A 24,963-nucleotide genomic window follows, 5' to 3' on the forward strand; every position below is an offset into this window, starting at 1 on the left:
TTAGAACTCAGCCATTAATTTTGGCCTAGGTTATTGTAAAAACTGATATAATCCATAAGAAACAATTTTAATAAAATCTTAGTATGGGAATGTCCATGAAACTGTATAGGAGTGAGTGTCTGTGCATATTTGTGTATGTGAGAACAAGGATTACAAAAGTGTTTTCGGGACTGGCCTGGTGGCATAGTGGTTAAGTTCGTGCGCTCTGCTTCTGAAGCCTGGGGTTCACAGGTTTGGATGCCAAGTGCGAACCTATGCACCACTAATCAAGCCATGCTGTGGCAGGTGTCCCACATATAAAGTAGAGGAAGATGGACATGATGTTAGCCCTGGGTGAATCTTACTCAGAAAAAAGAGGAGGATTGGCAACAGATGTTACCTCAGGGCTAATCTTCATCACAAAAAAAAAAGTGTTTTCGAAAAATGGAACACAAGTGTAACTGTAGTAAGTGTGACATTAAGTCAAATGCTTAAAACTGTAGTGGAATGAAATTCAATTAGTGACAAAGAGAGATATTATAAAGCCAAATAAAGTAGACCAAATGTTATAAAGAAAAAAGATACAGGAAAATATGTGAGCATAAAACATCATGGGAGGTCACTCTGATAAAATATTTTAACCTTGAGGGAGAATATGCTGCATTGAGGAAACAAGAAGTAGTCCATCATCGCTGAATTGTGGTGAATCATTGAAGAGTTTATTGAAAGATGTAAGAAAGAGTTAAGTGTAAGAACTTGAGAGATCTTGAAAGCCATATGTTTTCAGCTTTCAAAAATCAAAAGCCATTAAGTAATTTAATCACAGAGATTATAATTAGGTTTGTACTATAAATACCACCACTTTTCTGCCTATCAGTGGGGAGATGAGTGTGGAAAGGGACTGGAATATAAGCGGGAGGATGAGGCTGTTCTGTCTATGTGTGATGCGTGTTGGTGCTTGGACTAGGGTGGTGGCAATAGGTCTGCAAAGAAGTAAATAAATAGAGAGATTTGAGGGAAGATTTGGGAAATGAGTTTGAAGAAGAAATAAATAATGACGTTCAAATTGCTGGCTTGAACAATTAATTGAGGAGTAGTTGTAATTTCTGATAGAGGATATTGCAAAAAAAAGACCAGGTTTGGAAAGGAACATAAAAAATTTAACTTGGGACATTTTTAGTTTGGAGTACCAATTAGGAAACAAATTAAGGAACTTGAACCAGGAGAATTTTCAGATCTGGAGTTCAAGAGAGAGCTTCAAGCTCAAGATGGATATTTAAGAGATGGTAATTATGGCACTTCAAACCATGAGAGTGGATAGGATCTCTCCTTGTAGGAATGTTTATATAGTAAGGTGTGGGGAGGGAGAGAAAAGGGGAGACAAAAAAGGACTATAAATATTTCAACTTTTAAAGATCAGCCGACGGAGGAGATGACAATGGAAATGGAAAGGAACAAGTAGCATGGCACAACTATATCACAATGCTATTCTTTTACAGTGTTTAAGAATGAGAGTGCTTTTATAAGAATATGGTTAGTGTTGATTCTGTCCAACTAATATAGAAGCTGAAATGCTTTGAGTGGATTAGTGACTTGGAAGTTTTAGGATAAGATATTTTAGTGCAGTATCCAGCTCATCTTCCATTTAAATTTTTAGCAATCTTCTATGAAAGTATCAATGAAAAAGGCAAGAGGCTAGCAGTATAAGATCCAACAATTTCTATACTTCTCATGACTTGTTTTGCTTCTAAAATAATTAGAATAAAATCCAAACTAAAGCAGGTATCAAGTCACAGTTGCTGACTCTGCTTTGACAGGGTGAAATTAACATTAGATGGAAACAGGAATAGAAAAGAAGAGAGTCAGAAACATGGTTGGACTTCTTTTATAACAGTCTCATGTATTTTATTATTCCAGTCCCAGCATTTTAATAGGGAAAGGGATAACTAGGTAAAGCAGAAATTTTGAAAAGTCCACTGATAAAATTATAGGATTTAGGATTATTTTTGTATTTTACAAAAATGAACCATAGATTGTATAAGCGAAGCAAAACATGTCAAGTAAGCATGTAACGGCTTGAAACTATGGACCTTAAAATTGTCCACATTAAAGTTTATAACAAAACTATTTCCAAGCGTAATCTTTATTAGTATTCTTATTTATATGTGTTCTTGGAGTGCTAGGCAATGCAATTACAGGAAAATTATGTAAGATGTAAGTATTAGAAAAGTGGTTTTCAATTGCGACAAAAAGAATAAAATATCTAGGAATAAACTTAACCAAAGAGATGAAAGATCTGTACACTGAAAACTATAAAACATTGCTGAAAGAAATTGAAGACACAAAGAAATGGAAAGATATTCCATGCTCTTGGATTGGAACAATTAACATAGTTAAGATGTCCATACTTCGTAAAGCAATCTATAGATTCAATGTAATCCCTATCAAAGTTCCAACAATAGTTTTCACAGAAATAGAACAAAGAATCCTAAAATTTGTATGGAACAACAAAAGATCCCGAATAGCTAAAGGAATCCTGAGAAAAAAGAACAAAGCTGTAGGTATCACACTCTCTGATTTCAAAATATACTGCAAAGCTATAGTAACCAAAACAGCATGGTACTGGCACAAAAACAGACACACAGATCAATGGAATAGAATCAAAAGCCCAGAAAAAACCCACACATCTATGGACGGCTAATCTTCAACAAAGGAGCCAAGAACATACAATGGAGAAAAGAAAGTCTCTTCAACAAATGGTGTTGGGAAAACTGGATAGCCACATGCAAAAAAATGATAGTAGACCCTTACCTTACACCATACACAAAAATTAACTCCAAATGGATTAAAGATTTGAATGTAAGACCTGAAACTATGAAACTTCTAGAAGAAAACATAGGCAGTACGCTCTTTGACATCAGTCTTAGCAACATATTTTCAAGCACCATGTCTGACCGGGCAAGAGAAACAATAGAAAAAATAAACAAATGGGACTACATCAAACTAAAAATCTTCTGCACAGTAAAGGAAACCATCAACAAAACAAAAGGACAACCTAACAATTGGGAGAAGATATTTGAAAACCATACACCTGACAAGGGGTTAATCTCCAAAATATATAAACAGCTGATGCATCTCAACAACAACAAAACTAACAACCCAATTAAGAAAGGGCAAAAGACCTGAACAGACGTTTCTCCAAAGAAGGTATACAGATGGCCAACAGGCACATGAAAAGATGTTCAACATCTGTAACTATCAGGAAAATGCAAATCAAAACTACAATGAGATATCACCTCATGTCCATTAACAAGACAGCAAACAACAAGTGTTGGAGAGGATGTGGAGAGAAGGGAACTCTCATACACTGTTGGTGGGAGTGCAAACTGGTGCAGCCACTATGCAAAACAGTATGGAGATTCCTCAAAATATTAAGGATAGAACTACCATACGATCCAGCTATTCCACTGCTGGGTATTTACCCAAAGAACACGAAAACACCAGTTCGTAAAGATACATGCACCCCTGTGTTCATTGCGGCATTATTCACAATAGCCAAGACTTGGAAGCAACCTAAGTGCCCATCAAGGGAGGAATGGATAAAGAAGATGTGGTATATATACACAATGGAATACTACTCAGCCATAAGAAATGATGGAATTCAGCCATTTGTGACAACATGGATGGACATTGGGGCTATTATGCAAAGTGAAATAAGTCAGAGGGAGAAGGTCAAATACCGTATGATCTCACTCATTAAGTAGTAGATACTAACAACAACAAACAAACACATAGAGACAGAGATTGGATTGGTGGTTACCAGACGGGAAGGGGGAAGGGAGGAGGGTGGAAGGGATAATTCGGCACATGTGTGTGGTGACGGGTTGTAATTAGCATTTGGGTGGTGAACATGATGTAATCTATGCATAAATAGAAGTATAATGATGTGCACCTGAAATTTATACAATGTTATAAACCAATGTTAATGGAATAAACAAAAAATTAAAAAAAAAAAAGAAAACTGTTTTTTTTTTTGCCCACACTGCAGGTGATAGACAAATATCAGAAATAATACGTGTTTCAGTGAAGTGTTTCATAGTGAAATAAATGCACAAATACTGTCGATTTCTTTTGTACCAGAGTGATAGTAAGAAGAATAATGTGGAATAAAATGTTTCGTTCACAGCTGTGAAAAAATGTAAAAAAATATTTACAACTGGGTTTGAACAGGATAAATCTGAGTGGAATGGTTTGTTCCAGTTTGTTGTTTCTCCTTGTCTAAATTTATGCAGATTTTACCATCCAAGACTTACATGAGGGGTTAGAATCATGGCAAGCCTTTTGACTGCATTGTTTTAGAACTGAGGACCTCAAGTTTGGGTAAAAGAATTCACAGCATGGTCCAGGCTAGCTCGCCAAAGCAGGACATTGGAAGTCAAGCCAAAGCTTTTTATGTAAACCCTTGGCTGTGTCCATCACTTACTATTGCTGAGTAATAAATTATACCAAATCTTAATGAGCTCAAACAGCAGTGAACATTTATCATCTCAATTTCTGTGCAAGAATTTGGCGTCAGGTTAACTGAGCAGTTTTGGCATTGGCGTCAAGTGCCAAAAGCCTCAGTGAAGGTGCTCACTGCTGGAACTTCGGGAAATGGCTGGTGGACTGAAATGATGGGTTAATTTGGAGAAGAGCCTTGGTAAAGCTGGGGTTCAACAGCAATTTCAATCTTAGGTGTTTCTCTGTGAAGGGGTCCTAAACAACTTAGGACGTCAGAAGTTGTTTAAATCCAATGCCAAGCCTCTCGTGAATATCACTTTTAAAGAGTTCATCTAACATGAAATAAAATTATTATAGCACTAGCCCCATACTCCCAGATATTTAAAAAAAAAAATCATCCTAGCTCTCAACGTTTCCCAGGAAAATTTATGTTCTAGAACGTAAATTCAGTAGTATTAAGGATCATATCAGAGACTCAATGGTATCTGAGTGATGGATAGTGAATAGAGAAAAAAATCTAATACTTATCATCATCAAAACTATAGTCTATTTCAGAATCGACGAATTTTGAACTTAAACTAAATTGACTTAAACATTTGATATTTGATATAGTGCTTTATTTAAAATACCTGAACGGAAAAAACCCACATGTGCAAATTGTCTCCTAAAGAGTGAAAAGAATCTGGTATAATCAAACCACTTAATTTCCACTTTCCTTTTGAATCCCATGTTTGTGCCAAAAGAGATCTGCCCCGTGAATCCGCTGCACTCTTAATCCTGGACCATATTAAAAATTAAGAGACATTGTCTAATGTCTTCCTTAAAAACAGTTAAATGTAAGCCTACATTTTCCTTGTATATTGGCCTATTCTGGCCATCAGTAGCTCATTTTTCATTTCATATGTATCCAATCTGTCTCTTAATGTTTCCTCATTTCTCTTAAGGAAACCTCTCTCCACTTTTAGCTTAGTTATTTTCTCTCTTCTTTTGTTTTGTTTTTATTCTGACAGTAAGACAGAATCCACTCTAGTTCTCTGTTGATTTATTTGCAAACTTGATTTCCAGAGGCAGGGCCCCAATCTCAGGCCTTTTAAATTGTTTTCTTATCCTTTGGGTTTGCAATGATTTCATGGATATTTTAACTAACTTGGCTTAAGAAATCGGCATATTTTTGCAATAAGAACCACCATTTCTTTCTATTTATGTTTTAATAAAATCTAATACCTTTTCATGGGAAAACTCATGTTTGGTCTCAGACATAATTTAGAATTAACTCGAGACCACATAAGACCCTGATTATTGTGTCCGGGGACAACTGCATGCACCTAAGGTGAATATTTCCTGTTCCCTACCTGACTTCTAATCCCAAGTGGAATGGGGGTAACCTGTCTAGCGCTGCCCAGCAAGGAGCACTGACAAGTTAAAGCTAGAAGCTCACAGTAATTGCTCTGAGGCGCTCATTCAAATCAGCAGCTTTAAAAAAAGCAGCACGTGTTGTTTTGTTCAACAACGCCTAAGGAAGACTGCATTCAGCTTCAGCATCTCCTGCGATACAAGGTAAAGCTACATATATACAATTAAACGTCAAGATTTCATACTGCAAAGGCCGCTACTGTTTGTCTGAATCCACCAGTGCAGTCCCCAGGCCATTTGAATGAGGTCCAGCAGTACACTCGTCAGTTGAGGCTTCAGGCTCCTCATCCCCCTCAACAAAGAGGGGCAGAGCCTACCCTATTGAACTTACAGTCCAGAGGAGGAAGCTTGCTTGAGTGCTCTCTCAGACAGGCTGACTCCTGAGAGGTAGGGAGAAAAGGGTGATTAACTAATCAACAGTCATTTTTTTAATGAAAACATAAAATCAAATACAGGGAGAATATGATTATGTTAATGAAGTCAGAGCAGGGAGAATAAAGAGCAGAATGGTGGAGCGTATTTTTAGGGTAGATCAGGAAAATATATTAAGACAATTTAAGCAGAGAAAGAGAGTGCTGTGATAAGGCTCATATTTCCTGACACGTACTAGGTGTTTAATAAATTTTGTTTTTTTAGTATACATCAATATGAAAATTTATGTTTTTATCTTTAGTCGAAGATACAAAAATAATTTATGTACACTCTATGCAGTTTCCTACACTTTGTGTGACCCTGTTTTCTGTCTTTGCTAGAAACACTGACTCATTAGCTCTAAAGTAAACAAAATGAATTTCTGAACAAACTGAAAAAAAAAAGAATTTCAGCAGTGACAAGAGCCTTGCCTTGTTTTAACTGCCACAGCCACGGAAAGCTTACTTACTTACATTCATGAGTGAAACACAATCCAGACAGGTTTGCTGTGTTGTCTCTGCCTCTGGTTTTTCTGCTTTGTATAATGTCACCTATCAAATAAACATTACCTGTCAAATATTATGTTGTGGAGTCCTCAGTAACAGTCCCAGCAATGCAGTAGTAAGTGAAAAGTCTCTTCTAGACCCTTTTACCATTTTTTTCAAACAACATACCATGAAAAATGGTGTAGAAGCTAAAATAATTATTGGAAATAATTGGAAAATTTGGATATAACTGGAAAATGAAATAATAATTGGAAAATATTATGTATATTGAACCATCATGAACAAATAATATCACTTACATATCACTTGAAAAGATACAAATCTCAGGCTGAAATAAACATAAAAATAAGTTTAATATAAACTGATTCAAAAATCCATAATCTTATTGCTGCTGGGCCATAAGAAATGTGCACTGCCCCAAGCAACTGAGAGAGAGAAAAAAGATGTGACTCCTAACCTATTGTGGGGGAAAAAGAAATGCATTACAATGGTTTTGCACTTCTGGCTACCTATTTCCCCATGTTGATTAAGTAAAAGAGAGAAAGATCCAAGTTAGCAAAAGTCAGATATTATCTGGGGAAAAACTGACACCCCATTCACCTATATCAGGAAACTGAATCAGTACAGAGAGAGAGAGAGAGAGAGAGAGAGAGAGGGAGAGAGAGAGAGAGAGAGGGAGGGAGAGAGGGAGAGAGAGAGAGAGGGAGAGAGAGAGAGAGGGAGAGAGAGAGGGAGAGAGAGAGAGGGAGAGAGAGAGGGAGAGAGAGGGAGAGGGAGAGAGGGAGAGAGAGAGAGAGGGAGAGAGATCTTGTGATGTGGAGGTTAAGAGCACAGGCTCTGGAGATGAAGAGTCATGGTTCAAATCCAGGCTGTCCCACTTATATCCTGTGTGATAGTGTGCAAATCACCTTTCTGTGCCTTAGGATCCTTATCTGTATGTTAATAGTAGCCATTTTAGAGTAGTTTTATGTTGTATATAATAGTGTCTATTGCTTATTTAATGCTATCTAAGTGATATTTTTCATGATAGTTCATTATTTTCTGTGCAGCAAAGGTGGTACAGGAAGCTTACATATTTGGGTTGAGTTCTTACTTGTGGTGAATTAACACTGTTGTTGGACTACACCAGGCTCATGGGTTGTCGATGGTCTGCACCGTGGTGCCCTTCTTCAGTAGATCACCCTTTACTTTGTCACTCTTAAAATTACTGCCCAAGGCTTTATGTAGTTGTGAGTTTTATTGAGCATTGGGAGATATTTTATTGAAGGGTACTATATGCCATTACTATATAATGAAGAGTTCACCCATCTTCTTAAAAATTCTTTCAGTAATTCACACTAACCATCAACACTTACAGTGTGCCATGACATCATCTTCTGCTTGTCCCCCCTCTCTCTAAGGCTCTATCTACCCTTTCTTCAGATCCTCCTGGAAACTCTAAATTTCTTACTTAATTATGATAATTAATTTTATTCTTTCTGTGTCAATGCGTTTATTTCCTATGTGATATATTTTATGAGCCAATTAGCAGTTCAATGTGATTTTCTGAGTTAATAATAGAAGATAATTGTTTTAGAGTAAGAAGGTAATTAAAATTTATTGAGCATCTATTTTATTTCAGGCATATGTTTAGGTTTAAACAAATAAAAAACAATAAATAATGAAAATATGATATTTGGGAACCAAAGCATGTTGCAAGAATAGACATCTAGAAAGTGGCAGGTCCAGAATCTGGAAGCGTTCTGTGTACCACACTATGATGAAATGTCCCTTTAGAGCTTATATATAGAACATTTTTTCTCAGATTACACTGATATGTGGTTTCTAATTATTCAGATATGTACAAATCTTACCTTCAGAACTGTATTAACTCAGTTTAACACAATGACAAGATTTATTGAAACGATTCAAGAGAAAAAAGTATAATCGGTGGCTGTGGAGTGCCTTTTACACCTCTGTCTTGCTCTTGTTTAATTTTAAATGTTGAACTGTGTGAGTAGCTGGGAGAAAAGGAGCTCCTATTACCTTAGAATAATTGGTATGAGAAGGTCTTTGCTGGGGGTTTCACTGGAGGCATGGTTGACTGTATAATTTGAGGGATCCAGTGCAAAATGAAAATGCAGGGCCCTGGCTGGGGGCAGGCTATCAGTTTCCTTTTTCCCAGAGCCCACCACCCTGAGCCTTGCAGACCCCCAAGGGATGGCAATTTCCATGAAGGGATGCGCTCAGTATCTGGATGGTGAGTGGGTGAGAGGCCCCCACCAGATCCCCTTGGAAGGCACCATGGAGCTGCCTGCCTGAGTTAGGGATAGCCGCCACCTTGCTCAGTCCCCGGGTCGTGCAGGGCCCTCACTAAAATCGGACCCCACCCACTCCAATCCTGCATTGTCTGGTAGGACTCATTTACAAAACAGAAATGCAAAGCTGAGAATTTCAAAATGATGACTGGAGAACATTAAACCCCAAGTGCAGGGCCCTTTTGAGTGCTGGGCCCCATGCAACTTCACTGGTCAATGAAGCCAACCCTGATGAGAAGAACTGATGGAGAATTTAAACACTATTCCTTTGGAAGAATTATACTGCTATCGATACTAACCCTGATTCCTGCTTATGAAGATAAGGAGAGCTCAATATTTCTCTAGTAGATGCCCATCTGGAGCCTTAGGCTCAGATTATAGAAGATGGACTGGAAACTTGATGTGAAGCTAGCTGCCTAAGTATGGACACTGAGGGATATAGAAATGTTTGACAGATACCACAAAAGCAAATGACGTTCCAGATCAAGTAAATAGTACAATAAAAACAACAAGGAAGGGAAGCAAAAAGTGTGTATTGGAATAAAAGGAATATTGACATATATTGTTAGATTAAAGAAGAAAGGTGGAAAAATAATGGGAGTAAGAGTGAAAAATAAGTTAGGACCAGATGGTAAATAGTTTGCATTCTATTGAAAGAATATTTGAAATTCAAAAGTGATCCATTAAAGGGAAATGATATGGACTGATATTGATTGATTTAGATTTTAGTTAGAAACCACAGACAACTGTGTGTAGGTAGTGAATTAGGTCAGAACACACATGGAAATAGACACACATAGTATGGAGAGTAGATTTTCTTTTAATTGATGTTTTCACCATTGTGAATAGTGTGTTCATTCAAAATTAGAGCTGGCAAACAACTTTTTTGAAAAGAAAATCACCCACTGAATGGATATTGCACTCTCCAGGGTGGTAGAACTTTCAATACATCTTCATGGTAGTCCTGGAATATAATCAGACCAGAGTCAAGTAAGATGTTAAAGCTTCTCCCCAGATGCAGCCATTTCTACCAAAAGAGTGTGTACAAATTCCCCTACTGAAGCTGTGAGTTCCAAACCCACCACATTAGTATTCTGAATGATTAAAACCATAAAATAAACCAGTCTCATACACCTCCTTTCATGGGCATAATTGTTCCCCCCTAAATTCATATGTTGAAATCCTAACCCCAGTACCTCAGAATGTGACTATATTTAGAGACAGGGACATTGAGGAAGTTTTTTTGGTTAAATGAGGTCATTATGGTGGGCCCCTATCCGACACGACTGATGTCCCTATAATAAGAAGAGGAGGTTAGGACACAGAGGAGAGACCATGTGAAGAAAGAGGGCAAAGATGGCCATCTGCAAGCCAAGGAGAGACGTCTCAGAAGAAATGAACACTACAGACCCCTGATCTCAGACTTCTAGCTTCCAGAACTGTGGGAAAATAAATTTCTCTTGTTTAGGCTGCCCAGTCTGTGGTACTTTATTGTGGAAGCCCTGGAAAACGGATATGCCCCTCCCACATAATTCTAGGAAAGACTTATCAACTATACCTAGAAAAAGTTAAAGGGGTCCCATTGATATCCAGTTATGCTGGGTTTAGGAAAATATATGTTTTGAATATACTTACATTCAAGTATGTATAAGTAGGGGGAAATGCCACGAAAGAGAAGTTTCTGAAGAGATAAACAGAACATATTGAATATAGTTTAGGACTATACTTTTTTTTTTCCAGATCCATTTATTCATTAAATTAGAGACAATAAATAAAATAATTTCTTTGAAAATTAGAGTCTTTTGTGACATATATTCCAGATGATTCTAAACCTTCAGCAGTCTACAGATGCCCTTTATGTCTAAATAAGAAAACTGTATAATCAAATGAACTTTGAGATTTTCTAACTCTCTAAATTATTTTGAATTTCAGGATGATTTGGTATAAATAGGATATATTTTAATAGTTGGTTCATTTTTAAGCTTCTTTCACAAATGTTGCCCACCTAAATCCCCTTTTGAAATTTCCTTCTCTGTCCTCTTTACTATTACCATTTTCCCAATTAACTGTTCCTTTATTCTCCATAAATACCATTAAAACAGGCTACTGGTGCAAATGGTCCTCACTGCAGGTGTGAGGCAGCAGATGATAATAATAGATGTGGCAAGAAAAACTTACATACGGAACATCACTGTCCTAAAATTTGATGTCCATTACACATACAGGGGAATTTTCCTCTGGCTTTCTTATGCCCTTTGTTGTTGCTATCTGACCCTTATCTCTTAGGATAACTGTCTCCAGCACCGACTGCCGGCTTCCCTCCCTTCCCTTAAAAAATAAGGGGGGCTGGCCTGGTGGCATAGTGGCTAAGTTTGCATGCTTCGCTTTGTTGGCCCGGGGTTCACAGGTTCAGATCCTGGTGGGGACCTACGCAGTGCTCATCAAGCCATGCTGTGGTGGCATCCCATATACAAAATAGAGGAAGATGGGCACAGATGTTAGCTCAAGACCAATCTTCCTCAGCAAAATAGAGGAAGATTGGTAATAGATGTTAGCTCATGGCCAATCTTCCTCACCAAAAAAAGAAAAAAATCCCTGTTTATCTCTTCTTGATTGAAATTAACTTTCTCTAATGTAAATGTCTTCTATGTGAGCTATGCTTCGAAGGCCACTTTGTGCCCAAATATCCCATTATTCCATTAAGGTGCTTTACTTGAGACAAAGAAAATTTCTGTTCCTGGGAGGAAGTTACTTATCCTGCTAAATCATCTGAATCAATTGGCATGAAGCTTTTTCTTTTTTGTTACTCTTCTACAAGCAATGATTAATGAGAAGCTAATACAACAATATGAAATTAAAAGAGAACTGACAGAGAGGACAAAAGAATTTAAACCAAAAAAGAAATCCTATATTAGAATATATAGTATAGTATATAGTATAGGGTAATGAAAAGAAGAAAATATAACAGTGGTAGGATAACTGCCTTGCACACACACACGAAGTCTATTAAAATTCTAAAAAATAATAAATGAATGATATGAGTTAAAAAAATAATTGAGAAGTCAAAAATGCTGTGGTTGAAGACTCTTAATACACTTCATCTACATGCGATTCCCGATAGGGCTCCTGATGGGTGGGAGACTTTTCCCTTCGTCATAGTCTTGATTCCCCTCTCTGGCTTCACTCCCATTAGGTGATTCAGGGAATCACTCCCATTGAGAGCTGTTCTCCTTGGTTGGCTAAGATGCTCGGGTGATTGAAGGACAGGAAAAGAAGAATCATCCTATGTTGATTTCTACCTGCACCTCACAATGCTGGTGCCACCGTGATGCTTACTTTGCATCTTTTTTCTGCCCAGAAGGAGCAGCAGAGGGCAGGGATCTTCCCATGGCAATGTGCTTGAGAGAAAAGCTGTCCCACAGCCTGTTCTCCGACCATGGTGGGGAACTTCTGCTACCAGAGGCTGCTGCTTTCCCTCAATCTTTGGCCACTTTCTTTACCCAGGTTTCGAGTTTTTTATTAGCTTTCATTTGACATTCATTCATTTATATCTCTAGATCTGAGCTTGGACTAGGAACCAGCAGTTGAGATTAGTCTCCATCTTTCCATTTTGTCTGGTTTCACATATATTTGAAGTTGAATAGATGTTGCATTTGGGGGGCAGAACAAGAAATGAAACTAGAAGATTAGAATATGCATAGGCACAGTTTATATCTGGATGTAAAGAGAACATCTAAAAGTCAAAGATAGTCAAAGACAAAAATGTTCTCCTCTGAAAGGTAGTGATCCATATCACTTGACATGCTCATGTAGACACTCCAGGAAACAATCAAGAGAAATATTTTAGAGGTGATTCATGTTAAAATTGTCTCAAGGATTCTTTTATTCTAGATATATCATTAGATTTTCAAACATATTGTGTAGTTCTTAATCTTGGTACCCAAAAAATCATACCTTTATCTTTTTCTCTACAAAAATGCATTTCCAATGCCCATGTATGTTTTTGATTTAACTTCCTTTATCCCAAGGCTGAACCCCACCATTCTGTGTTCTGTCACTCTTTGACCCTCTCTATATGCTATGAAACTTCTTTCTTTTATTATTGCCAATTATAAAAATTGCAAGCGTAATTATGACAGCTATTTTCTTATGCATGCAGTAACTTAAGAAATGTAAACAAATTTAGCATGTATTATAACTTTTTGAGAAATGTAAAATTAATTCTTGAACAGATTCGGCACCTTGAGTAGATTTCCTGTTATTTTTTCCCCTGATACTTCAGTCTGGTAGGAGAACTAAGAGTCACTCTCCTGATATCCCCCCTAATATTTGCTCATAATAATATTTTTCATTCATAACATATTAAACTTTATTTCCACAGAAAATTTTATTTTTATTATGCATTACACTCCAGATTAGGCTGAGAGCAGGAGTTTTATTTGAATCATTTAACAAGGAGAAGCTTGAAAAGGAAGCTATGCTTTCTTAGAAATTATTAGATCTCCCAGATACCATATTGAATGAGGATCAAAGCTCCAGAATTCTTCCGTCTGGTACATTTACTAATGAATTATTGTCCGAGGGATTAAAAAAAATAGATCTGACAGAGCGTGATGTCAAAATGCCAAGATGACTGAAAGAAGACCAAGGTAGATAGGTACATAGGTATTCCACATTATTAGTAAGCTTTTGAGCAATTCTTTATCTTAAAACAATTCTCACTCCCCTCTCATTTTTGAAGAGAATGATCCAGGTTTTACTAAGTTGTTCCTTCATGACTTGACAAAGATATCTGTTGCAAAGGGAATTTGAATGTCTCTTTTCAGAATTGCTTTCATGATTTCCCTGGACTATCACTTTCTCAAAGAGGCTAAACTTTGTGTAAAAAATAATGCAAATACCCACAAAACTTGCACAGTTTTGGATGTTTATAGACCTTAGGTTAATACCTCCTTCTCTGAGGCAAACTTTTTTGTATACTTCAAGAAGAAACTTTGGAAAACTTTACTGTGTAAACCCACAGAGTAATGGTTTTGGATCTTTGCCATCTCTTGTGAAACTGAGCTACTTATAACTGTATTAATAGCACTTTTTCCTCTTAGCCTTCCTCCCTTACCCCTCTTTTGAAAATCGGTTAGCTTTACTTGGACCCCATATTTGTCACTTAGGTGGTTTCATCAGGTTTCAAGTATCATTACAGAATGACTGTCAACTCTTCTACAGAAATAACTTAAATTCCCTTAACCTGAAGTACCAAAGTTCAATAATAAGTGACTTAGCCATCAAACCTATGTGACAATGTAAGGCATGAAACATTTTTTTGAGAAAAAAAGTATGACTATTTCATGTCTTGTAGTACTTGGAAAACCTACCTTATCAAAGTTACATAGAAACTTAAAACAAAAAAAAATCCAAGCAACTTTCAACTTTATAAAAGCAAAAAATGCAGAAGAAATGCATGTTGTCCTTATGATGCAAAAACAACAGAAATGAAAAATCCAGTCAATTAATTGTACACAGGGATGTGTACATGCATGCATGGAAAGTTTTGGCATTAACTGTCAATTTTTCAATTCATGTATACCAAGGAAATCCTTATGTAGGAGGGGTTCGAGAACTTTCTTGATCATTAGCAGATAGTCTTATTTCTATCCTCTCATCTTACATGATACCCTATATGACAAGCTCACCCCAGTTCTCTATTGTTTTCTGGTTCCCTAAAAGCTGACCTATTCTTGATAGTCTTAGAAGCAATTTAACAAGGTTCCACTGTCCAAGGCTATAAGTCCTCAAAGATCTGTCATATTTTACATGACATGATATAACAAGTGAATACCAACATTGTTTGCTCTTTGTTTTCTTAGTTATTGCTGCATAGATCAGCTCAATAACTCCAGGAGGTTGAGTTATCATATGCTGTCCTTAAATTGCTTTGGAAATTTTTGAAGGCTTGTAAATACTTTCTGCTTTGGAATCACTTCCAAATCCCTCCAACAGATATAGTTTATTGTTTCTAGCCTGAAATCTCAATGCATAGCTTTACCTAAATTTTCTTCATAAAAGAGTATCACATAAAACATAGGACTGAGACAAAGAGTTTCGCAGATATCTTTGCGTTTTGGTCAGATAATGAATACATATGATTTAAGTTCTGCCTGAAGCATATTACTCTAATAACCAGCTATTTCTAATTTATTCTTTCTCTCGTATACTTATTAAAAAAATCCTCCAAATTCAGTGAATAAAGATTAAAAAATAGCTGTTGGAATGAATTGTTTATTAGTAGGAAATGATGTAGTTCACATTTGTTTTATAAAAAGCAGAATAAATAATGGTAGAAAATACAGGATTTGAGTATGACAGCTTTTTTTTTTTTAATATTAGCTCTGTTTAAATCCCGCAAAATAGACTTCAGATGAAATTGCAGTATCATCATCTGCAAAATTGAATAATTATTAGTTATAATTTATTTAATCAGTAATTATGAAGATTATGCAAGACATTTATATAAAATATTTTGAATGGTGGCTGGTTCTGATAAAGCAATAAATAAATATTGTTTTATTGTCATTTTCCTTTGTTATTGTTGATAATGTTATTTCTCTATTCTTATTAGATAACCCCTTGATTTTAGCCATTATATAATTTAAATTTTTACCTAATTTCTTCTACCAAATTAAATTGTAGATAGACTTAAAAATGTAAAATTATAAAACTTTAAATAAGATAGAAAATGATATAGATGAATAATGATATAATGTGAGATATAAGATAGTAGTTTAGAATTCATAGTACACTTTTTCCGTCCATCATTTACTCTCCATTCCTGTACTACATCTTTATAAATGTGACAACAGCTTATTTTATTATTGTTCACTGAAAGGATAATATGCACACACACACACACACACACACACACACACAGACCGGTATGATTTATTTACCCTGTGGAACCAAATTTTACCTCCCAGAAATTTAAAGTTGAGATTAAGAGACTCAAGTTGGTCTATGTTGGATATTTGTAAAAAGAAATTATTTAAAATCAGAATTAGGGAAGCCATTTCCTTTCAGTATACTCTCAGAAACAGACCAAACTCATCTACTCCAAAGAAAAGAGTGGAAAAAGGATATGCTCAGAGATGTGTAGATGAGAGTCTATATAGCTGTGGGTTGAGGGGCCGGCCCTGTGGCTTAGCGGTTAAGTGCACAAGCTCCGCTACTGTTGGCCCGGGTTCGGATCCCGGGCGCGCACCGATGCACCGCTTTTCCGGCCATGCTGAGGCTGCGTCCCACATACAGCGACTAGAAGGATGTGTAACTATGACATACAACTATCTACTGGGGCTTTGGGGAAAAAAAGGAGGAGGATTGGCAATAGATGTTAGCTCAGAGCCGGTCTTCCTCAGCAAAAAGGGGATTAGCATGAATGTTAGCTCAGGGCTGATCTTCCTCACACACACACACAAAAATATATATATATAGCTGTGGGTTGATACATTCCCTCAGTTCCCAACATTCTATTTCCCGGCTCCAGAGTCTCATGGATTCTTGCTACATTTCTTTCCTTGGGTTCTGAGAGATATCTCTAAATTCTTCCCATAATTCTCATTTTTATTGACATAAGCTAATTTGAATATATGTCTATTATAAAATATTTCCTGACAAAGATAGACTGGCCTTTCGTAATATATCTCTAGAGGAAATATTTTAATTGATCAAAAGATTCAACTATGTTAAAAATTATTAAATTTCACATGAGAAATGTACTTATTTTGTCCCATTGGAATCTTGTAAATGGCACAAACTGAACATTGAGGATAAAGGATTTTCATTTGAAGAGAATGGATGTTCCTACTCTTACTTATCCTGGAAAATAGGGCAGAATATGAGGCAAACATTTGGACTACAAGAATAGACATTTTCTCCTATACCAGGTTTAATAGGACTATAAAGTCATAGGCAATCACAGTGGGGAGAGAGTGAGATGTCCCTGGACACACATGTCAGAATAGAAATTAGAAATTAGCGGTACCACTGTCCTTTTCTTTCCTCCAGCATCAGTGGCAGAAGCAATTTATGGTAGCGTCACCAAATCAATAAAGCAGAAAAGCAACCTATTTTTGAAAAATTCTAAATTTCAGTCAGTCTCAAAGGAGTAACCCAGCGGAGTTGAAGATGCCATCTCCCTGGTGAGAACCGTGAGGAATCAGGACTCGTGCTTTGGATATACAGAGAACCCTGCCATTTCTTCAGCATGGGAGTAGAGAAGGGGAGGTAGAGCAGGGGTCACCAGCAGAGAGGTGCTGGGCTTGCAGAGTGGATTTCTGTAAGGGAGCCATCAAAAGTAATGGTGATGTCATGGCCAGAGAGGAGTTGGAAAAAATTTTTTAGAACACATTTTTCAGAATTAACACATTCTACCTCTAACCCTCTTCTACAGGATTATGACCAGTAAGCATTACATGCATAGATCACTAGATATGGAAAACAAGTATCGATTTTAATTAATTTTAGCAAGAATTTTATTTAAAAAATGTGGCTACAGAACATGGCAAAGGCTGATGGCAGAAGAAAAGCTTTCTTCTTTTTACCTCAAATTTAAACTTCAGGGCTTTCCCCCCAGGGCTTTGTGTCAACTCACCCGTTCTGCAACAGCTCAATATTGGGTCATCTTCCAGGGGAATTGATTTTTATTAAGCAGCTCCATAGTTGCTTAGCAGCAATGTTATATTTACAAGGCACGGAAGTATATAAGCAGATATTCAATAATGCAGCATTTACACTATAGTAGGATTCAGTTCCAACTGGCACATTCTCCAAGCCTTCAGGATTTCAATGAAAAGTGTGTTGTCTGCTCTTCCTCACAAATTTTATATCCCCTTCAGATTTTTCATAAACTAGGTCTTGGTTAAACTTCACTGCTCCAAAAACAACCAGAAGCTTATTTTGGCTCCTATTTTCAAGTTGCAGCCCTAACAGACACCTAGCATTTCATGAGAGAAAAAGTAAAAAGAAAAACAGTCTAGAAAAATAATTCAGATTTCCATTTATTGATACCTAGTACTTCAAAAGAAATCTCACACAGTAGACCTACTGGACCTTACCTACTCCTTAATGCCTGAAGCCAATTGTGAGATAAGCTTGATTTGAGATACATCTTACTAGCCCTAGAAAAGGCCTCCATTCTCAAAATAATACTTTGAAATTTCTGGAAAAATGAAATCTTTCTTTATTCTAATTCCTCCAGGAGAGGATTTCTTCATCTCAGGGAAGTAATCTATGCACCTCTATCCATAAAGAGATCTTTGCCCCTTAAAGTTCCAGATAAGCACATTTTGATTCCCACAATGAATTTCTATTCTTTTTAACCCCAACTGTGATCCTGTGAGTGAGCACAACAGTCATAACTATGTTAATAATCTACCTGTGTATACTAAAGACAAGCAAGGAGAGAGAATGATTAAAACAACTGTACAGAATTTGAACGACAGAGCCCTTCATCTTCCCATGTGGCATTTAGGTACCAAACATTGAAAGTATTGCATATAGTACTTACTGGAGCCTAGCCATAGTGCCTCTGTGTTAAGGGTGCAGGGTGTTCTTCTGTTTATGCTCACTCCTCTTTAGGATTTGTTGAATGTATAACACACATAGACACAAGTGCAGGTGTGTATGCATGTATGTGTGTGTGTTTAATTTGTACAATCTTCCTATATCACCTCTGAAAGACTCCGGCAGAACTTGCAGTGAAAAATACATCTTGTGCCACAGATTAAAATGAGACCACCTAAGTCTCTCTTGAATCAAAATTATTACCATTCAGGACCAAGTGTTAAAGAAGCATAACATTGGGGCTGGTCCCGTGGCATAGTGGTTTAGTTTGGCACACTCAGCTTCGGCTGCCCAGGTTCACAGGTTTGGATCCCAGGCGCGGACCTACACCACTGTCAGCCATGCTGTGGCAGTGACCCACATAAAAAATAGAGGAAGATTGGCACAGATGTCAGCTCAGGACTAATCTTCCTCAAGCAAAAAAAGAGGAAGATTGGCAACAGATGTTATCTCAGGGTAAATCTTCCTCAGCAAAACAAAACAAAACAAAGCAAAAAGAAGCATAATATAATTAAAAATTAGAAAAAGACCCAATTTTGTTTGTTAGGTTCTTTTTTAGTTAATAATGGTTAGAATTAATTATACATTTTACAGTCTTTCTTTCTCATCATTATTTCTTATAGTTCCTGATTCTTCATTGACTAATCATTTGCAAAAATACATGTAATAGTAATTCACTTTTAGAAAGTCATTGGGTGGTTGACTTGGAGTGCTTCCATTTCTGAAAATATTTTTATTCCACCCTCAGTGGTGTATGCTACTTTGGTTGGGTATAAGAGTCTAGATTCTGACTATCTTGGTTAATATTGATTCATTGCTGGCTAGAATTCCACTAGATGTTAAGTCTGATGTCAGTCAGAATTTTGTTTCTTTGTAGATAATCTTGTGATGCTATTGTGTTTGTTATGAGTGGAGATGTTTATTCTCTCTGGAAAGTTTTTATATTGCATTTTCATATTTTTTACTTTCTTTGTGTAACTTACCATCATGTTCCTTAAATTTTTCAATTTTATATGAAATGTAAAAAAAAATATGAAACATATAAGGAATAAGAATAAAATAAATATCTGTGAGCCCACCATCATTTTCAATACAGAACTTTCCAGTCTTCATGGACTCCCCAGTAGCCTTTCCTTGACTACAACTCCCACTTCTCCCACCCAGAGGACTGCCAGCCTCAATTTTGTTTTTATCTTTTGCTTATCTCTCTTTAGAATTTTATCACGTATGTATGAATTCCTAAAAATTATATTTTTAAGGTGTGTGTTTTTGACATTTAAATACACAATATCATACTAGAATTACTGAGCTTTCATATTTCCTCCTCTGTAAATTGTCTCTGTGTGTATCCATTTATCTTCTGGATACTTTGTGGATGTCTTATAGATTTATAGGAATCCTGTATATAATCTCAATCTTGAATTCTGCAGTCATATGTGTTGAAAATATTGATTAGTTTATATCACTGTCATATGAGACTGCCAAAATTATGGCATCTTTAAAAATAATACTTGATAGTTATCTGGCAGATAAGTCTTGTTCTTTAGGAGTTCTTTGACAATCTTGGCCCTTTGCTGCTTAAAATTCATATTCTGCTCGTTAATTTCCATCATCCTAATGGGATTTTGATTGGAATTAAATTGAATTTATATCTAATTTTTGATAAATGTGGCATCTTGTGATATTGCTTTCTAATTCATGAATACGTGATATCCCTTGATTTATTAATATCTCCTTTAATATATGTCAGTAAAATTTATGTATATTAAATATAAATTAAACATAAATTATATAAATTTTATATTATATAGAAATATTATAAATACTATATATGAGTTTTTTTCTTAAAAATGTTACCTACATTTTCTTAGATTTTACCGCTTAGGTACATTAGAATTTTTGGTGCTATATTAAGTGATATATTTTAATTAGATATTCAAAATATTTTTAGCTGTAATATGAAAGTGCAATTAAATTTCAAATATTTATTTTGTATACATTCTACTATGTTCCATTATTAATCTTAACAATCTATTTGTAGATTCTTTTTTCTACATCATCTGTAAAAATAAAGGCTCTGACTTATCTTTTCCTATCCCCTTCTCTATTTTCTTTACTTGACTTATTGCACTAGTCAGTGTCTTCAGTAAAATATGAAGTAACACCAGTAAGAATGTATGCCTTTTACTCGTTTCTGGTTGTAAAATAAGTAATTTAAATGTTTTACATTATAGATATAGTATTTACTTTTAAGTTTTATAATAGTTAAGGATTATCAAGGGGAGAACATTTCATTTTATGCTTATTTTGGTAAGATTTTTTGAAAATAATGAACAGATTGTGATTTTTTAATCCCCTTTTTTTATAACTATTGGGATGATTACTTGATTTTCTCATATACAGGTTAATTAGTTTATGTTATTTTATTTTCTAATACTAAAAAACAATACATTCCTCTGATAAGTTCAAATTGTTCAGGATGTATTTCATTTTTATTTGTTCTTGATTTGATTTGAGGATATTTAAGATTTTGCACCTATGTTTAAGTGTGAGATTTGCTTGTAATTTTACTTGTAATATTGTCTTTATAGAGTTGGTACCAAGGTTATGAGATTTGGTTAAAGTGATATGGATGTGTTTCTCTGCACTTTTTGCAACAGTTGTGTTAAATTTGATTTATTTTTTCCTTGAATGTTAGGAAGTAAAAACTGCTTCCACCTGACCTTTTCTGTGGCATGATTTTTAAAAACCATTATGGGTTTTGTAATGGCTAGGGTAACCATTTTTTCTTTTGAGTCTGCTTTGACAAACAATATGTTTTCTCAGGAAGTGTAAGTTTTCAAATTTATTGGGATAAAGGTTTCACAGTTTCCATCTGTCATTTTAAAAATATTACTGTCCTCTGTTTTTATATGTGTTTTAGTTTCCCGACATGGTCTATTTTTTGCCTTCTCTCTTTCTTCTTAGTCAGTCTTAGTATTGAAATCTTAAAGGCTTGTGAATCTTGTTTGTTTTTTCTAAAAAGCTCACTTTTGTTGATATGTTGATCTTCTCTTTTTATTTCTTATTTTTATAATTTTTCCCTTTCTCCTTTGATATTTAATTTTATTCTGCTTTAGTTTTTGTAACTTGTTAAGTTGCATTGTAGAAATTTCTCTAGTACAATTTTAATTAGAGCCACAAGTTTTGTTACAGAGTGTTGTCATTAGTTTTCATTTCTGCTTTTATTAAAATTCCTTTCTTCCTTGAGTTATATAGGGATATTTATTAATTTTGAAACATTTGGAATCTTCCTAAATTATGTGTGTTCTTGATTTTTAACTTAATCAATTTGTGGCCAAAGATTTTTTTTTAATTTCTTGAGACTTAGAGGCTTGAATGAGATCAATATTTATGAGTGGACATTGCATCATAGAGAAAAAGGTATATGTTTTCTTAATTATTAAGTGGAAAGTTATATATTTATCCAGTATATGCAGGTATTAATTATGGTAAGTTTTCAAAATTCCTACTGATATTTAATGTCTATCATTTACAGAGAGAGATGAACTAAATTCTCCCAAAAGGATGTTGGATCTGTGTCTCCATTTAATTCAGTCAATTGTTGCTTTATAGTTTTTAGGTGTTATTATTAGGTGCTTAAAAGATTAGAATCATTATATCTTCCTGGTTAATTGAAACTTATGTTATTGGTAGTGACTCTCTTTTCATTTCAAATCTCTTATTTTCCCAATTAGTGATTCTTCTGATTTATTTTCAAATATCAAAAACAGTGATATTTTGGTAAACCTACAATTTTTTAAATCTGTTATTGTTGTAGAATTAATTCTTATTAATACTAAAAATACTGGTAATAAGCTGTTTATTGTTTAGTGTGCAATGTAACATTTATATAAAATAATATATAAATATAATGTGTTGGTCGTTCATTATTTTTGGAATATTTGTTCACATACAGCTACACGATAATTTTAGGGAAAAACAGAATGTGCTACTGGGATTCAGATGTGTCTCCCTCATTCTCTGGGAGTTCAAGGTCCTAATTTCGTTAGATAGAGCAAACCACCGTAAGGCATTGCCCTGTCTTCGCCAACCCATAAGAACTGTTACAAGTATAGAAAAAACAATGGTGGTTAGAGAGAGAGACAGAGAGACACGCATACACACACACACACACACATAAAGTGAGAGAGAGAGACAGAGAGACACGCATACACACACACACACACATATAAAGTGAGAGAGAGACAGAGAGACACGCATACACACACACACACATATAAAGTGAGAGAGAGAGACAGAGAGACACGCGTACACACACACACACATATAAAGTGAGAGAGAGAAGAGAGAGACACGCATACACACACACACACACACATAAAGTGAGAGGGAGAAGAGAGAATTGTAGACAGAATATTTTTAAAGTTGGTCAGAGCTCCGTTTCCTCAGCTTGCCCTGAATTATCTCAACACACAGGGATCCGGGGAAAGATAACTAGGTACAAAAAGAAATGTGACTAAACTTGCCACATCATAGACTTCTGAAGAAGTAAATGGATAGCACTCAAACATAAACGACATTATTCTGAGTAGTTATATCTTATTTTGGAGAGAGGGACTATCTACTCTGTAAGTGCTTACAGTCTCACTAGAAATTTCTCTAGAAAAACCTTTATTTCTGCCAGAATTTACCTGTGATTCAGAACTTGATTTATATATGTTTCAATTTTTTAAAGATATTTCTATACGTCTACAGTAAAGAGTTCCAAGGAAACAAACTAAAACTCTAATGTAGCATTTCTGAAATAGAACACACACACATGCATCCACAGACACATGCATACATACATATATATACTCTATATTTTAGTGCCATCAGGTAGATTCCAACTCCTAATGACCCTGTGTACAGTAGAGCGGATCCTTGCCTGGTATTTTTGTGCCATCCTATTACCTACTGGCGCTCTATCAGACAGTGCTCCACTGCTGTTCATAGGGTTTTCATGTGCAATTTTTGGAAGTGAGTGGCCAGGTCCTTTGTCCTAGTCTGTCTTAGTCTGGAAGCTCTGCTGAAACCTGTCCACCATGGGTCATCCTGCTGATATTTGAAATACTGGTAGCATAGCTTTAAGCATCACAGCAACATACAGCTGCCATAGTATAACAACCGACAAGACACGTGGTTGGTTCCCTGACAGGGAAAGGAACCCAGGTCACAGCTATGAGATTGCCGAATGTTAACCAGTAGACCACCAGGGCAGCTCATATTTTACATAGACTCACTTAAATTTTTCAAATGCTTTTTAATGCATATAGAATCAATTTTAATTAAAATTATTCATAAAAGTAAAACAAAATACTAGTTTATATTCTCTTACAATGAAAGGATAAGTTCACTGTTGTAATTATTTAATAAATATTTCTATGTATTATGACTCCCGTTGTACCCTAAATCCACCTATCATAAATTTTAATTTATTTTAATATTATATAATTTTAGAGGCATAATATTAAAATCTATAGTTTATTTTTCAAGTCAAATATACAGCTTTCTAGATTGAGATTTTAGTGATGATCATTAAAATGTCTTAGAATTATTAACATCTCTTATTGTAAGTAGTTGGATTTACTGCAGGAAATTTAGTTTATTCGTTAATTTTGTATAGTGTAACACCTGACTTCTAAAGTTCTTTCTATTGACCTTAATTGCATAATCCTCACTCTAGGAAGACAATTAAAATGCATAAAAAACATTTATTCAAAGAAGAGTAAAATCATCTAATTAGAAAATATGTTAAATTAATACAATTATTATGAATGAAAAATATATTTTCCTAGATTCATACTAAAATGGGACAATATTAGGATCCTCTCAATTTAATTTTAACTTGTAGTGATTTTGTTATGCTCTGCCGTGATGAGCTAAATTCCATTATTATTTTTTGATGCATGCAACTGGATTCAAATAGCACATAAAGATAGTGATAGACAACATGCTGGCATTTAAAATTTACCAGAGATAAAATCTTGGGTATCAGTCTTCTAAAATGTCAGTGAAGCAGCAGAGTGTCTGATATTTGAAAATGTTTCTTTGTCAGAAATAATGTGTTTACTACTCATTGTTTTATAATTCCCAGTGGTTGACCTGGGCATTATGAAGGATTACAAGAAATCACTTATCTGTCATAATTTTATGTCTGTGGCTTTTATAATATTTTATGTTACTATAGATTAAAATATCAC

General features: G+C 35.4%; 1 long non-coding RNA gene across 1 annotated transcript in view; it reads right to left on the minus strand.

The window, feature by feature from the left end:
* Positions 1 to 9,707: 9,707 nt before the first annotated feature.
* The window catches only part of LOC106800746 (uncharacterized), a 32,748-nt gene continuing 17,492 nt past the window's right edge, over positions 9,708 to 24,963 (minus strand). The window contains exons 3-4 of the long non-coding RNA XR_001390116.2: positions 10,742 to 10,787; positions 9,708 to 10,070 (exon numbers count right to left, since the gene is read on the minus strand). This is a non-coding gene — a long non-coding RNA (uncharacterized LOC106800746). The remainder of the gene's footprint in view (positions 10,071 to 10,741; positions 10,788 to 24,963) is intronic.

Source organism: Ceratotherium simum, chromosome 29 (genome assembly GCF_057802395.1).
Source record: "Ceratotherium simum simum isolate JZ-2026a chromosome 29, ASM5780239v1, whole genome shotgun sequence".
NCBI classification, from domain to species: domain Eukaryota; kingdom Metazoa; phylum Chordata; class Mammalia; order Perissodactyla; family Rhinocerotidae; genus Ceratotherium; species Ceratotherium simum.